A 5,859-nucleotide genomic window follows, 5' to 3' on the forward strand; every position below is an offset into this window, starting at 1 on the left:
TATCCAAATTCGATAGATAAGAACCCAAAACAATAGTACCAAGACCCTTAGATCACAAGGACAAGAAGTAGGAAAAGAATCAAGATCTAAATTCGAAAGATAAGAACCGAGAACAATAGTACCAAGACCCTTAGATCACAAGGACAACTAAGGTTGAGTCATAATCCAAGTTTTAATGATAGATCATGATAAGAACTCACAAGTCAAGTGTGATAGGCTAGAATCTTAAAACAAATATACAATGGAGGTGCAGGGAATTGAACCCCGTGCCTCTCGCATGCAAAGCGAGCGCTCTACCATATGAGCTACACCCCCTTCATAAAATAAATGTCTCAAACGTTCATGATGAGGTAAGAAACCATTTTGGACTCTTTTAAGAAGTACTTTTAGAATTTTTCTTGGATCNTTTTAGAATTTTCTTGGATCTTTGTATAAACCTTAAACCAAGTATGAATTAAAGGAATGTGAAAGAAAAATACCTAGAATCGTGATTTAAGGCTCCGAACCTATCAAATTTCTCAGGATTTAAGTAACATTAAAATAACCCATTAAATGAACTCTGCTGCCTATGAATGTTTAATACGAGCATAATACGACATGTTAGAAGTTTATATGACATTTGATGGTCATTGGATAAGATTAATTCANTGATGGTCATTGGATAAGATAAATTCGCTAAACCAATTAACAGTGTAAAATGACCATAATGCACATAAGGAAATTTACCTATGGTTCATGATCTAGATGACCTCCAAGTTCTATGAAACTTTGTATTAAACCTAGATGTGAGTTTAGACTATGTCATTTGGAACGCATGAAACCATTGCATAGGTTCAGACTGTGTCACTTGAAATGTATGAAGTCTTGGACGTAGGTTAACATTGTGTCGCTTGGAACGTAGGAGCCTTGGACTCAGGATGTCACGTTCATGACTAGTACCATAAATACTAGGGGTTGTGTCTTCGAGAATAAGACAACAATCAAGGACTAGAAAAGAATCAAGATTCAAGTTCTGAAGATAAGAACCTAAAATAACCGTACCAAGACCCTTAGACCAGAACTAAGGTTGAGACCTCATACTCCAGGGATCAAAATCTTAAACATAGATCATGATAAGAACATACAATTCAAGAACAGAACTAAGGAGTTCAAGTACTTACAACTCCTCCTGTACCCTATGGCCTAAATGAGCTACCCTCTGGCACATACGTGTGTCACAGTGTGGGCGAGCGTGTCGAGATTAGTGTCTCGTGCAGCTTCCTTTGAAATGGGTTTTTTCAAGGACAGTACCGGGCGGCACGGGTGTGCGGTGTTGCGTTCTAGCCTGTGTGTTGGAGGTTGCTACATACACCCGCTATCCGTAAGTGACATGGCATGGGCACGGGAGGGCCAATGCCTCGATAGAACTCGGATGGATGGATGTTCTGCAAGTCCCGATGAGATGAGCGACACGCGGGCCCATTCTCGATAGCATGACCAAGTGAGTTTTGATGGCCAACGACACCCTGAGACTCGGGACGGTATCAAGACATATTGGCCATGTCGATGGAGATCAAGATGACAAGATGAGACGCGATGGTGCAATGAGAGTCCATGGCCCGAGCAGAGACAAGGTCGAGGGGAATGACTTGGCCTAGTGTAGAGGTAAGTCAGTTGTGTCGCATACTATTGAACATACACGCGCAGGCGGCATGTGTGATTGAACGAGCTTGGATTCTGCACAACCGATGTTCGATTGGCGAAGACAAACCTCGCAAAGATCCGACAAAGCCAAAAAGCCGGGGCGAAAAATATATCTAGGACTTAATTTTTCTTAAAGCTAGTTATGAGCATGTCTAGATCATGACGCCGCGCGATCAAGAATGTATGGCACTAAGAACAAGAAAAAAAGCAAGAAATTGTGTAATAGACTAGAATGTTTGTACTCATTCCATTTGTTAATTACTTATGTATGGATAAAATAAATGTATTGAAAGTTGTGTTTTAAATTCTTGTGTTTTATTTCTCGTTAAAAACAAACCCATGTGGAAAGCGAGCATTCTACCATATGAGCTAGACCCCCTTTATAGAATAAAGGTCTCGAACGATCATGATGAGGTAAAAAGCCATTTTGGATTCTTCTTAAGAAGTACTTATAGAATTTGCTTGGATTTTTGTATAAACCTTAATCCAAGTATGAATTAAAGGAATGTGAAAGAAAAACATTTTTGTATAAACCTTAATCTAAGTATGAATTAAAGGAATGTGAAAGAAAAACACCTAGAACCGTGATTTAAAGCTCGGAATCTATCAAATTTCTCAGGATTTAATTAAAGTTAAAATAACCCACTAAATGAACTCTACTGCCTGTGAATTTTTAATACTGAACATAATATGATATGTTACGAGTTTATATGAAAAATTTGGTGGTCATTGGATAAGATTAATTAGCTAAACCAAGTAACGGTGTAAAATGAACATAATGCACCGAAGGAAATTTACAATTTATCATTGGTTCATGATCTTCATGATTGCCAAATGCTAAGAAACCTTGCATTAAACCTAGATATGAATTGAAATGTATGAAGCCTTGAATACAGGATCTCAGGTTCATGACAAGTACCATATATAGGAGGGGAAAAAGGATCCAGATTCAAGTTCGATAGGCTAGAATTTAAAAAATATAAGAATGAAGGTGCAAGGAATTGAACCCCGTGCCTCTCCAATGCAAAGCGAGCGCTCTACCATATGAGTTACACACCCTTTATAGAATAAAGGTCTCGAACGTTCATGATGAGGTAAGAAACCATTTTGGACTCTTTTTAATTATTACTTTTAGAATTTGCTTGGATTTTTTTTATATACCTTAAACTAAGTATGAATTAAAGGAATGTGAAAGAAAAACACAAAGAACCGTGAATTAAGGCTTCGAACCGATTAAATTGATTGTGATTTAAGTAACATTAATATAACCCACTAAATGAACTCGACTGCCTATGAATTTTTAATACTGAGAATAATATGACATGTTAAGAGTTTATATGAAATTTGGTAATCATTAGATAAGGTTAATTAGCTAAATCAAGTAACGGTGTAAAATGACCATAATGCACTTAAGGAAATTTAACTTTGGTTCATGATCTAGATGACCTCCAAATGTTATGAAACTTTTTATTAAACCTAGATACGAGTTTAGACTATGTTGCTTGTAACACATGAACCCATGGCATAGGTTCAAATTGTGTCACTTTTAATGTATGAAGCCTTTGACGTATGTTAACTGTACGTTGCTTTAAATGTATGAAGCCTTTAACAAAGGATGTCAGGTTCATGAATAGTACCATAAATACTAGGGGGAGTGTCCTCGAGAACGAAGCAACAATCAAGGACTAGAACAAGGATCAACATCCAAGTTTTAAAGATAAGAATCTTAAAACAAATAACAATAGAGGTGCAGGGAATTGAATCCCGTGCCTTTTGCATGAGAAGCGAACACTCTACCATATGAGCTACACCCCCTTAATAAAATAAAGGTCTCGAACGTTCATGGGTGAGGTAAGAAACCATTTTGGACTCTTCTTATGAAGTACTTTTAGAATTTGCTTGGATTTTTGTATAAACCTTAAACCAAGTTGAATTAAGGGAATGTGAAAGAAAAACACCAAGAACCATGAGTTAAGGCTCCGAACCGATCAAATTTCTCAAGATTTAAGTAACGTTAAAATAACATACTAAATGAACTCCGCTGCATATGAATTTTTAATACTGAGCATAATACGACATGTTAATAGTTTATATGAAATTTTGTAGTTATTGGATAAGGTTAATTAGCTAAACCAAGTAACGATATAAAATGAACATAATGCACCTAAGGAAATTTACCATTGGTTCATGATCTAGACGACTGCCTAATGCTATGAAACTTTGTATTAAACCTAGATACGAGTTTAGACTACGTTGCTTGTAACACATGAAGTCATGGCATAGGTTCAGACTGTGTCGGTTGAAATGTATGAAGCCTTGGACGCAAGTTGAGACTGTGTCGCTTGGAACGTATGAAGCCTTGGACACAGAATGTCAGGTTCATGACTAGTACTATAAATACTAGGATGAGTTTCTTGGATAACAATACAACGATCAAATACTAGAACAAGGATTATGATCCAAGTTCAGAACAATAGTACCAAACCCCTTCGATCGAAACTAAGATTGAGACCTCATAATTTAAAAATCAAAGTCCTAAAGATTGATCATGATAAGAACTCACAATTAAAGATAAGAACTAAAGAGTCCAAGTAATTACAACATGAACAAGAAAAGAAATAGTGTTATAGGCTAGAATCTTTATACTCATTCATTAATTTCATGTTTTAATTACATATACATATGAATCTATAAAATAAATGTATTGTAAATTATAAAAGTATAAAATTTACCCATCTTATCGAGTCATCTGATCCTTACAATAATATAAGTATTTGAACCTAAGATTTCAAAACAAACAAAATGGAGTTGCACGAAATTGAACCATGTGCTTCTTCATGCAAAGAGAGCGCTCAACCATATGAGCTACATCCCCTTTATAAAACAAATGTTCCCAACGTCCATGACGTGGTATGTAACGACCCGGGAAAGAAAGAAAAAAAAAATATATATAATAAAAAATAAAATAAATTAAAAAAAAAAAATTTAAAAACTCAGTCGCCGGAAAATCCGTGAGTTTTCCGGCGACCGCCGAGTTTCGCGGAACCCACGCGAAACGACGGCCACAGCATGCCCAGCCCTCAGCCCACGACACCCAGCATCTTCAGAACACCTGCAAAGAGAGAAAAGAGAGAAAATTTCAAGAGAGAGAGAGAGATTTCGGACAAACGTCGGTGAGTGTCCAGTTTCTCCGACGAGCCCTTAAACCACCCTCAAACCGACACCAAACGACCTGTTACCACCATGAGAAGGATCCCTAATGAAAGCACAATAACTCAGGGTGCGTTTTGTGTTATTTTGTAAGCGTCGTCGTCGGTAACCGAGGTCGGAAAAATTAGGTTTTCGTAATCGTTCTTAGATCTGTGGCTTTTAGGAGCTTTTAGGCCGCAAAACTCCCAGAAAAGAAAGAAGGACGACGAACAAAGAGGAAAGGGGAAGAAAGAGGACCGAATCGGCAACGAAAACACCGCGGGAAGGAGAGAGAAAGCTCGCCAGAAAATCGGCCGAAGTCGGGTAAGGAAGACAAGATCCACGGATCCGGGTCAACCCGAACCCAAAACCCGAGAGAGCCAGCCCATTTCTCCCTTGGCCTCTGCCTTCGGCCCAGCCCAACTATAGCGGCCCAAACCTCAAACCGGCCCAGAAGCTACGGTTCAGTTGAACCAACCCAGACTAGACCCACGGTCCAATTGAGCCGGCCTGCAAACCAAACACTTGCGACCCAGCCCAGTAAGTCGAGGCCCAACGATTAGTCTTGGCCCAGTGGCCTTCCACAGCCCGTGACCCGAACCACGATCCGAATCGGACTGCGACCCGCGCTTCGACCCGACACTACCGCTCGACGTGGCTCTCTCTGCTGCCGCCACGTGTCACACAGCGACGCAGGTAGCCCCTTGGCTCGTCTCGGCGCAAACAGCTCGGGATCCCTCTGGTGACGCTCCGGTGGCTCCTCTGGCGGCTCCAGCGGCTATTCGGCTCGGCTCACCAGTTTTCAGCCCGGTTTCTACTGTTTTGACCCTTCCGGATCTATTTTCGACCCCGATTAAGGTATCTGAGGCCGTTTTAGAGCCGTATTTCACATTTATTAAATTATAGGTAAATTAATTGTGAAATACTAACGGAAAGTTGTGAACGGTGTGATAGGAAACAAACCCCAGCGAAGTAGGAAGCAGCTCT

At 39.4% G+C, this 5,859-nt stretch overlaps 1 non-coding gene across 1 annotated transcript; it reads right to left on the bottom strand.

Annotated features, from left to right (window-relative positions):
• Positions 1 to 242: 242 nt before the first annotated feature.
• Positions 243 to 315, bottom strand: TRNAA-UGC. The gene has a single exon. It is a non-coding gene; the product is annotated as a tRNA-Ala (tRNA).
• Positions 316 to 5,859: the final 5,544 nt, after the last annotated feature.

The sequence above is a fragment of the Cucurbita pepo genome, chromosome LG06 (assembly GCF_002806865.2).
Source record: "Cucurbita pepo subsp. pepo cultivar mu-cu-16 chromosome LG06, ASM280686v2, whole genome shotgun sequence".
NCBI lineage: Eukaryota > Viridiplantae > Streptophyta > Magnoliopsida > Cucurbitales > Cucurbitaceae > Cucurbita > Cucurbita pepo.